The 10,876-nt window shown below is 40.5% G+C and overlaps 1 protein-coding gene and 1 pseudogene across 2 annotated transcripts in view; both read right to left on the minus strand.

The window, feature by feature from the left end:
- The window catches only part of RNGTT (RNA guanylyltransferase and 5'-phosphatase), a 433,116-nt gene that overhangs the window by 253,479 nt on the left and 168,761 nt on the right, over positions 1–10,876 (minus strand). The gene's annotated exons all lie outside the window — the stretch shown is intronic.
- Positions 7,513–10,216, minus strand: LOC102874975 (annotated as a pseudogene).

The raw sequence follows: 10,876 nt of genomic DNA on the forward strand, positions 1-10,876 counted from the left end.
CTGATTTCATCTCCTTGTCAAAAATCAGTTGACCATAAATAGATGGGCTGATTTCCGGGTTCTCAATTCTATTCCATTGATCTATTTGTCTGTCATTGTACCAGTACCATGCTGTCTTGACTACCACGGCAGTGTAGTAGGATTTTAAATCAGGGAGTGAGATGCCTCCTACCTTTTTTCTAGTGCTTCACTTATTCGTGGCTTCTTTCCATTCTAAATGAACCTGGAGAGTGCCTTTTCCATCTCGTTGAAGAATGGAATTGGTATTTTTATTGGGATTGCATTGAACGTGTATATTGCCTTTGGTAGTATTGCCATTTTCGTAACATTGAACCTTCCTATCCATGAGCAAGGGATATTCTTCCACTTCTCCAGGTCTCCTTTTGTTTCTTGTAATAATGTTTTGCAGTTTTCTTTGAATAGATCTTTTCTGCTTCTAGTTATATTTACTCCCAAATATTTAATCTTGTGATTACCTATTGTGAAGGGTACTGCTTTTCTTAGCTCCAGCTCTGTATTCTCTTTGTCACTGTAGAGAAATCCAACTGATTTTTGTATGTTGATCTTGTATCCTGGCAAATATTTTTAAACAGCATTGATTTTAACTAACTAAATTAAATATCTAAAACATATTTTAATGAATTTTGAACTTTAAATTATAATAGATAAGCAGTGAGTTTAAGCAATTAGGCTTCTACCCAATTTTGACATTGCATTTGTTATTTAGGAAGTATTTCTATAAGAGGACATAGTTACAAATAGCAGATTTCAATCAAGATATTGCCCAAATTAAGAGTTATTCTTTCTTTTAGCCTACCCACTGGGTAAGGCACAGTAGTTCACAGGTTCATACAGGTTCTCCTATCATAAATACCCTTGTTGCCAAACAGACTCAAAAAAGGCAAGCAGTGACAATGACATTTCCACTCTAAGGTGACATTAAATAAAATAATAATAAAAGTAGAATAAAATCTTCTATTTCTTGATAAAAAAGATAGCTCCTCAACACTTCTGAGATTATTATATTATATCCAAGGGCTACAATATCCATGGGCTATTGATATTATATCCAAGTTGCTTTTTTTGTTGTAAGGTAATATCAAGTCAACTCACAGAGACTCTATGAACAGATCAAAACCTTGTCCAATTATGCATTACCTTCACAATACTGGCTGTGCTTAAAACCAATGTTGCAGTGACTATGTCAATAAATCTTGGTGTCCTCCTCTCTTTTGTCTTGGGTCTTCCTCCCTTTTACTAACCTTTCCTTAGTCTCTCCTGACAACATGCGCAAAGTATATGAAATGGAGTTTCATCGTCCTTTCCTCTAAGGAACACTGGCTGCACTTCATCCAAAACAGATTTGTTTGTTTTTTTCAGAAGTTCATGCTTTATTTCTTACTCTCTGCCAACAACAAAGGTATCAATAATTCTTTGGTCTTCCTTACTCACTGTCCATAGGCATATGAAGAAAGTAAAAATGTCATGACTTGGGTAATTTATGTCTTTAAATTACCACCTTTACTCTTTAGCACTGTAAAAAAGGTCCTTGACAAGAACCATTTCCATTATGTCTAAGAACTAATACTAAATGTAGTGAAACTGGGTAGGAGCAAAGAAAACGTAACAAAACATCACCTAGCAAAAGAGATATGCCAAGAATGAGTTTAAAACATAATAGAATGTGTCATTATACTTGAATTACAATTCTATCATAGCCATTATTACTACCATCCTCAAAAACTTATTCCATGGTTTCCTGGTTACTACTCCCAGGATTCAAGGAGCTCTGGTTGTACAATGTGTTACATGCTATGCAATTAATACCAGCTGCTGGGCAGAGAAAGACTTACTTCTTGGATACCTGATTGTGGGGTGCTAAATAGGGAGCTCTGGTGAACTAGTGGCAAAAAGCTGTGCTACAATCCTAAAGACACGCAGTTTGAGGCCACCAGCTGCTCTGCAGGAAAAGATGGGCACGATTAATTGCCTCTTAAAACTCACCAGAGGATCAGCTATGGGGAGGCCCAATTTGACAGTACAAAAGCGTAACAACATGAGTCAGAATTGACTGGACAGCAATGGGGGTTTTCGTGTGTTTGCTTTTTATTCCCTAACCTGACACAAAGACCAGAATTGTTTTATAAGTTATCAATTATTCTAATTCCCTAAACTTGGAATAAAGCTGTGATATTATTAGTCTAGGAAAGTCTAAAATTCCTAAAATACAGCTCCATGGGCAATATTAATGTTGAAGTACTGAGAACTTATTAGGCTGCTTGCTCGCTTCAAAAATGAAGGATAAATTCAATAGATTTAAAAAATTTTTTAAAAAGTGCATTTTAAGTTATGTTTCTAAATCTGTGAAGTTAAGAACATTCACAGGTTTAGGAGCTTCTTTTCCAGGTCTTGGAATCTTGCTCTTAAAGCAGTCTTCTGCATTTCACAGTATAATTCCCTCATTGAAGTTGCTCAAGCCAAGAGTGAACTCTTTACGTCATACTCCGTGGATAATCAAACAACAAATCTTATTTTTGCTCTTCATAGCTACAATTCTAGTCTAAGCCTTCAATGCTTCTCATTTGGATTACTGAAAATTTTTATTTTATTCTTTTTTGTGTGAGTGTACCATCTAATCGGATCTGACTGGTACAGAAAGAGATTGTCCCTCCTTCTCTAGCTGAGCATCTGGTGGATTTGAACTCTGCACCTCTGGGATTGCAATGCAGCTTCCTGCCACTAGGCCACTAGAGAGCACCCTGGATTACTGAAAATTCTTAATTAGGATCTCTATTCCTACTGTTACCTTTCCAACAACATTTTCTCAACAAGAAATCCACAATTATCCTATTAAAATATATCTCTTTATAGGATAACTCAAAGCCCTGGAGAGAGATTTCATGCTTGGCAAGGTAGAGGGTCGGCGAAAGAGAGGAAGACCCTCAACCAGATGGAATGACAGAGTGACTGCTGCAATGGGCTTGAGTATGTCAGAAATAGGAGGCCAGCACAGGCTAAAACATGACTATACCTAACAACAACAAATCCATTAAAAATCTTTCAGTAGACCATCCACTCTAAATATTAAAATGGCTGAATCTTCAAAATAAAAGCCTAAATGCTCACAACTGCCTACAAGATCCTATATGATCTGGTAATTTCTTAGGCTTTATCTCCTTCTAAAACTATACTTCCTCTCTCTCACTGTAAGCATCTCCGGTAGGGTAGTGCATAACATGGTACTGGGCTGCTCACCAAAAGGTTTGCAGTACAAATACACATCTTCTCCACAGGAGCAAAGGCAGTCTCGTCCGGTACAGATTTACCTCACAATCCAATGGAAGAGTCACAATCAACTTAAACAGTGAGCTTCTGATAACTTCACACACTCCATTTTCTCAGCCAAGAGCACTATTCCAAATATTAGTACGTCACTCCCCAAGTCTATGTTCATACACCTGATCATCATTTTAAAACTGCACCATCACAATCATTACCCACCAAGGTTTCAATCTTCTTCTTTAATTTTGTACAGATCAGTTGTCACTTCTACAAATATCATTTATTTATTTTGTTGCCATTTTCCCCCCAGTACAATTCAAGTACTAGAAGGGCAGGTTTGGTTTTGGGGTTTTTTCCCAATTTCTTAGTGGAACTATCCCCAAAACCTACAATAGTGCATGATACTCAACATAAGAAGCATTCAATACATATTGTTAGTGTTTCTCTGTTACTAAGTTAAGTGACAAAAATGTTTCTGAATCTCTAAGTAGGCAGGCAGACAGGCAAGTAGCTAGCTAGCTAGATAATTACATAGACACACACATATATACATATATATGTATACATGCATTTATATATATATATATACACACACACATACATATATACAGCTATAGACATATGAACATCTATATATACATACATACATACATATACATATACATATACATATACATATACATATACATATAGCTGTGGTGGCCCAGCGGCAAGAAGTTGCACTGCAATCCCTATGGCACATGGTTCTAGGCCCCAGCTGCTCTACAGGAGGAGGGACAATCTCGCTCCCATGTGATTAACTGCCTCTGAAAACCCGCCAAAGAGTCAGCTATGAGTCGCTTCTTTTTTTTTTTTTTCTATAATTATATTTTATTAATTTTCATAAACATTTACAGAGATTTTGGGCTTCCACTCATTCATTGTTGCACTATTCTCTCTACCCTCCTCCCAGTTTGTTCTTGTCCAAATGCCACAGTGCTTGTCAAAGCCAGTTCTGATTAATCTTCTTTGTCAGTGTATCCTTTGCCATTCCCTATCACTCCTCCCTGAGAGAGACTTCACCCTGAGTCATAAGGAAAAGGGGACGGCGTATTCTCTTAGCTACTTCCTGCTGAAAAGGGACGCTGTGGGTTTCAGGGTGAAGATCTTCTCTCACTACTCTAAAGGGCCCCTTTGGCAGTAGGAAACACATAGACTATATGAGTCGCTTCTAACTCTATGCAAACACTGTAAAATATTCTTTATTCCTTAGTCAATTTGTTACTCCTAGAGAGGAATACTAAAGTCCTTATTTTGGCTATGAATATCTCAACTCATCCAAGTTGTCTCAAACTGAAAATTTGTCAATAGAAAACATATTCACACACATATATACATGTACCTATGGTGTCCAGGATTTATTGTTCAAAATTATTTTCCCAGTCAGTAACTTTGATTTTGTGACACTGATGAGTGGAATCATATGAAAACTGATTCAGCAGACTTTGAGAATCTCACCATCAGCAAAGCAGCTGCAGAAAATGCAGTGCGCCCTCAAGGTCAGAGATTCTCGTGTCCAGTAGACCTATAGGAGAGCAGCTGCAAACACAGCAGAGAATCAGATTCAATATGAGACAGAGCTATCTGTGACTGCCACTTCTGGAACTAGACCCTGAAGCCTTTCATCAAGGCTGCTGGACAACTTGGGGGAAGAGCTTAGAAACAGTGGCCTAAGTTACGGGGTTGAAGGTTTCAGGCCTACGAGCAGAAGCAGGCCTGACTAAAAAACTGTAACCTGTTGCCAACTTAAATTGTAACCTGTTAACTTCTCTAATAAAACCCATAATGATCAATATGGTTCTGTGTGGTCTATGAGTTAATGCAATGGATTTTAAACCTAGGAAGGATGGAAGATTGGTGCTGAAATTTTCAGAAAGAGGTAGGGAAGCATGGGGATTATGTCTGACTTTACGGGAATTGGTTTTTGGTTCTGGATCTTGTTGATAGGGGCAATACCCCTTACGGAGTTAGCAGAGATCAGATACGGCCATCAATCCCCACACAGTCCTTGTTCCTTTTACAGTACCCAAAGGAGAAAAAAATAATAATAAATCCATCAGAGTAGAAAAATAGTACAAGAAAACATTTTGCAAATACAGGGCTTAAGAAAATTCAGAAGATATTAGGAAGATACTGTAAATTTGGCCATTAAAAAAACCGAACTTAAAAAAAAAAAAACCTCAAAAAAAAACAAAAACTGAACTTTTCATTTATGGAAAACACCTTATAACCATATACATATACACACAAAATACAGACAAAAACAATACATACTGGAAGAAAGTATTTGCATTCTATAGAGTAAAACTGTTTCATTAAATATATAACTCTACTCTGAAGAGCAACAATGTTGCTGGAGACTAAGATATGCCTAATACAGGCCATGGTCTATGCAATCACTTGCTATGTGTCAGAGAGCTGGACAATGACTAAAGATGATAGAAGAAGAATCTATGCCTTTGAGTTGTGGTCCTGGAGAAGAGTCTTGAACATACCATGGACTGACAGAAGAAAAAAGAGGTCTATCCAGGAGAGGGTGAAACCAGGCTCCTCCCTGGAGGCAAGGATTTTAAAATTCTCTAACATGGAGGTACCTTCCTTGGAGAAGGACACTGTGCTTGAAATACTGGAGAGATAATGCTAGAGAGGAAGACCCAGGATGAGAAGGATTGGCTCAGTGACTAGAGAAATGTGATTAAGTCTTTCAGAGGTGAGACTGGCTCAGGATAGGGCAAGACTCAGAGCTATTGTCCATAGGGTCACTATGAGTTGCGGGCAAACTGACAGCACACAGAAACAACTGTGAAGATCATGCTACTACAACCCCAATTTACAAATGAATAAACCTTGGCAGGAAAGGTTAAATAGCTTGGAAAATATAAGAAAGGAAGGAAGAAGCAGAGCAAGAAAACCACCACAGTGATCAACTTTAAAAATCATGCTGAGTCTCCCCTTAGAGTATGCTGCCACTGTCCATGAAAGACACTACTCCAAATTACATGAGGAAAAGAGTTGCCTCATCTGCTGGAGAAACTGTGAACTACTGCACAGCATGGATGAATCTAGAACTGTGCTGAGTGGTATAAATTGGTAAATACTGGAGAGGATTTGGAGAGGTGGTGGGTCCTTTCATACACTGTTGGTGGGACTGTAAAATAGTTCAACCACTCTGGAAGGCAGTTTGGAATTTCCTCAAAAAGCTGAACACAGAAACTCCATATGGCCCAGCTATTCCACTCCTAAGAATAAACCCCAAGAAAATTAGAACTGAGACACAAGTGGAGATTTATATACCCATGTTCACAGTTGCATTATTCACCATCTCAAGAAGATGAGAGCAGCCCAAATGTCCAACCACAATTGAATGAAATGGGAAATTGTGGTAGATTCACACAATGGCATACTATCCAACACTCAGAAGGAACAATTTTAAAAAAACACAATGTAACTTGGGTGGGACTAGAGAACATCAAGCTAAGTGAACTAACTCAGTCTCATTAGGACAAATACTGCATAAGACTGTTATTATAAAAATAGAAGGAAAACTAGTAAAACATATATGGGGACGCAAGGAGGAAAGAGATGGGAACAGAGGGGTAAAAATGGATAAAGGGAAAACCACAGGGATGCACAGTTTGGTGGGTAGAGGGAAAGGGTGAAGGAAATGGGAAGGATCTGGGTAAAAAGACAGGGTAATGATGGGCAAAGTCCAAAGGTGATTAAGTTTCTAAATAAAATGCATGAGAGTGTATGAAACACAATGTGAATGAAGAATAGGATAAAACCCAAAGTATACAAACTTTGTAAGCAAAGCAATAAAAAAAAGGTAAACATTTCTATTAACCAGTAAAAACAAAAATGAACAATTATGGTATAAGATGACTAATATAAAAACCAAAGGAAAGGTTTACACACAGAAACAATCATGGAGGGTTAAAAGAATAAAAAGGGAGGAGAAGGGAGCAAAACTTAAATAGATAAGCTTGGTGAAGGCAATATACAATAAGGATCTGATTTTTTTTTTTAAGAATTAAAACACTTTAAAAAAATCACGAGTGGATGATAAAGTGTAGAAACTGAAAATGTACAAACAATTTAAAACCTGGAATCGCTGACTGTTCAGAAACTACAGAGATGGATCCTGGGTGGTGGTGAACAGCAGAAAGGGATTGAGGATGAATCTGCATTGTTCTAGGTGCTTCCCATGCCACCCGTCTCCGAGGAAAGCCTACTAATGCTGGCAGCAGATCCAGTGATTGTAACCTGCCTCTCAGCAGATCCCTCCACTGGGTTCGCAATTTTGATCTGCGCCACAAACATCTGATGCATCTCACTGATTTTGGCACCCTGACGCCCGATTATGAAGCCAATCAAATCATTTGGAATGGTGAGTTCATGAGAAGTAGTCTGAGCAGATGCATCCAAACCTGCCCAATAGCCTTTCACCTCTGGACAGCTGGATTCAATGCCACTGAATCCGGTGTTGCATGTGTCATAGGAAAATGAGACTGTTGCATTGCCAACTGATGCAGCTTGGTCAAATCTGGCTGTGGAATCGCATACTGTCCTTGAATGGTATAGGCCTGACCACCTGCAAATATGACCAGAGAACTGGATGGCCTCGGCCGGTATGGGATGGTCACGCCCTTCGCGGGGGACTCCAACATGAACACGCAGATCTGTTTGACACACTCAAAGATGGATTGTGGAATGCCAGCGATAGTGATGGCCTGTTCAGTTGAGTTGGGGAGCATATCCCCCGCCACCTGGACCTGAGCCCCTGTTGTTCTTGTTATGTGCCATCGAGTCGTATGTGACCCACAGTGACCCTATGTACAACAGCCCTAAACCCTGCTCTATTCTGTGCCAATCACATTGCCTCTGACACACCCATCCCCACTAGCCCAGTCACTGAATCAATCCACCTCATAGAGGGTCTTCCCCTCCTGCGCCGTCCCTCCACCCTCCCAAGGATGATGACCCTCTCCAAGGACTGGTCCCTCCTTACAGCATGTCCACAATATGTCAGATGAAGCCCCAGAATCCTTGCCTCCAAGGAGCACCCTGGTTTAACCCTCTCTAGGACAAATCTGTTTGTTTTCTTGGCAGTCCATGGTACAATCAATACTCTTCTCCAGCACCACAGCTCAAAGTCATCAATTCTCCTTCTATCCTCCCTAGTCATTGTCCAACTCTCTAATGCATAACAAGTGATTGCAAAGACCATGGCCTGTATCAGGTGCACCTTAGTCTCCAGAGAGTCACCGTTACTCTTGAGTACCGTAGAGAGGTCCCTAACAGCAGACTTTCCCATCACAATACGTTTTCTGGCTGCTGGTGCCAAGAGTGTTCACCGTGAAGCCGAGCAAACTGAAGCTGTGAACAATCTCAATCTCTTCACCATCCATTCTGATGCTACCAATCGGTCCAGTGGTGAGAATCTTTGTCTTCTTGACATTGAGCCTCAGTCCATACTGAAGGCTGCAGTCCTTGACCTTCTGCAGCAAGTACATGTGGTCCTCCTCAGTTACAGCAAGCAGGGTTGTGTCATCTGCATAATCCAGATTGTTAATAGATCTTCCACCAATCCTGACGCCACACTTCTCCTCATAGAGTCCAGCCTCTTGGATAATCTCCTCTGCATACAGGTTGAAAAGGTATGGAGACAGGACACATCCCTGGAATACACCCTTCCCAATTTTGAACCATTCAGTGTTACCCGGCTCTGTTCTGACGACTGCCTCTTGGTCCAAGTATAGGTTTCTCATTAGCACGCTTAAATGTTCTGGGATTCCCATTCTTCTCAGAGTCAGCCACAGTTTGTTATGATCCACACAGTCAAACGCCTTTGAATAATCAATGAAACACAGATAGACATTCTCCTGGTATTCCCTGCTTTCAGCTAAGATCCACCTAACATCAGCTACAATATCCCTAGTACCACGACCCCTTCTAAACCCAGCCTGGACTTCTGGTAGTTCTCTGCTGATGTGCTGTTCCAGTCGTTTTTGGATAATCTTCAGTAGAATCTTGGCTGCATGTGAAATCAATGATATTGTTCTGTAGTTTCCACACTCAATTGGGTCACCCTTCTTTGGAATGGGGACAAATATAGATCTCTTCCAGTCAGTTGGCCAAGTGGTTGTTCTCCAGATTTCTTGGCACAACTTGGTGAGCACATCCAGGGCAGCATCTGTTAGCTGAAATATGTCAGTTGGTATACCATTTATTCCTAGAGCCTTATTTTTCGCTATTTCCTTCAAAGCAGCTTGAACTTCTTCCTTCATCACCATAAGCTCTTGCTCAAATGCTATTTCATTAAATTCTTCTGTATCTGCCAATTCCTTTTGACACAATTACTCAGTATATTCCTTACATCTTCTTTTAATACCTCCTAAATCATTTAATATTCTGCCTAAAGCATCCTTGATTATAGCAACTCTTGGTTTGAATTTGTTCTTCAGTTCATTGAGCTTAAGAAATGCTGAACCCCTGTACTCTCTCGTATTTTCTTGATCTTGCAACCTTTTCCAATGAGTGAGCCACACTGACTAGTAGGAATCACCAGCCTCAGGGTTACTGGGCGTCTACTGGCGGCTGTGCTATTGGTCACAGAGGTGTTGATATCCTCTTCCAGTTTGTCAATGATCATAGCAAAGGCTTTAAAGATGGCATTAATGGGTCCAGCCAAAGTAATAATACTCTCAGGACAATTTCCTTCTAAGATGCTGATACGTGCACCACTCTCTTCACACATCTTCTTAACCGATTCTCCTTTCTTTCCAATAATACTGCCAACTTCCTTTCCAAGCATAAGTAGCCGGATGGTGTGAGTGACATTTAATCCACCTTCAATCACACAGGTGTCCATGTCGAGCTGTGTTCTGGTGAGCCAGACTTTGAATGGTCAAGTCTTTGGTCACAGGTGAGGGTGAAAGACAAAACTGCAGGCTGAGGCGTCTGAGGGGGAAAAGGGGAGCCTGCGGGAAGGGGAAGGGTGGGAGGTGGAGGCGGCGGAACAACAGGGGCGGGCGGGAAGGTGAGCCCTCCCCTCCTCTGCAGGCGGAGGAGGAAGGGGGAAAGAGACCCAGGGCAGGTGAAGGGCAGTGGAGGGCGGGTGGAGGGCAGCGGAAGGGCAGGTGGAGGGCAGCAAAAGGGCGGGTGGAGGGCAGCAGGAGACACTATCTGATTTTTAAAATACCAACGTTTGAAGCCATCTAGTGAAAACTGATGCATAGGTGACCCTCCAGTGAGTTCAAAAAGCCTTAAATAGCAAAGGAAGAGACTGTCCATCATTCTCCCTCAGAGTAACTAGTGGATTTCCTGACAGAAAGGTGAAACTTGTAGGATGGTACTTAAGAACTCACAAATGTTTTGATTAGACATTGATTAATTATTTTAAAGTTGTAATTAATGTCAAACAAATGTCAATGAATGAAAGACAAAAATATATGAAAAGCAATTTGGAGTAGTTGCCAACACTACGCATACTATCTATAGTTGTTGTTGTTGTGTGCCGTCGAGTCGTTTCCGACTCATAGTGACCCTATGCACA

Source organism: Elephantulus edwardii, unplaced genomic scaffold (genome assembly GCF_000299155.1).
Source record: "Elephantulus edwardii isolate Elephantulus edwardi_28Jun2011 unplaced genomic scaffold, EleEdw1.0 scaffold00363, whole genome shotgun sequence".
Taxonomy (NCBI): Eukaryota; Metazoa; Chordata; class Mammalia; order Macroscelidea; family Macroscelididae; genus Elephantulus; species Elephantulus edwardii.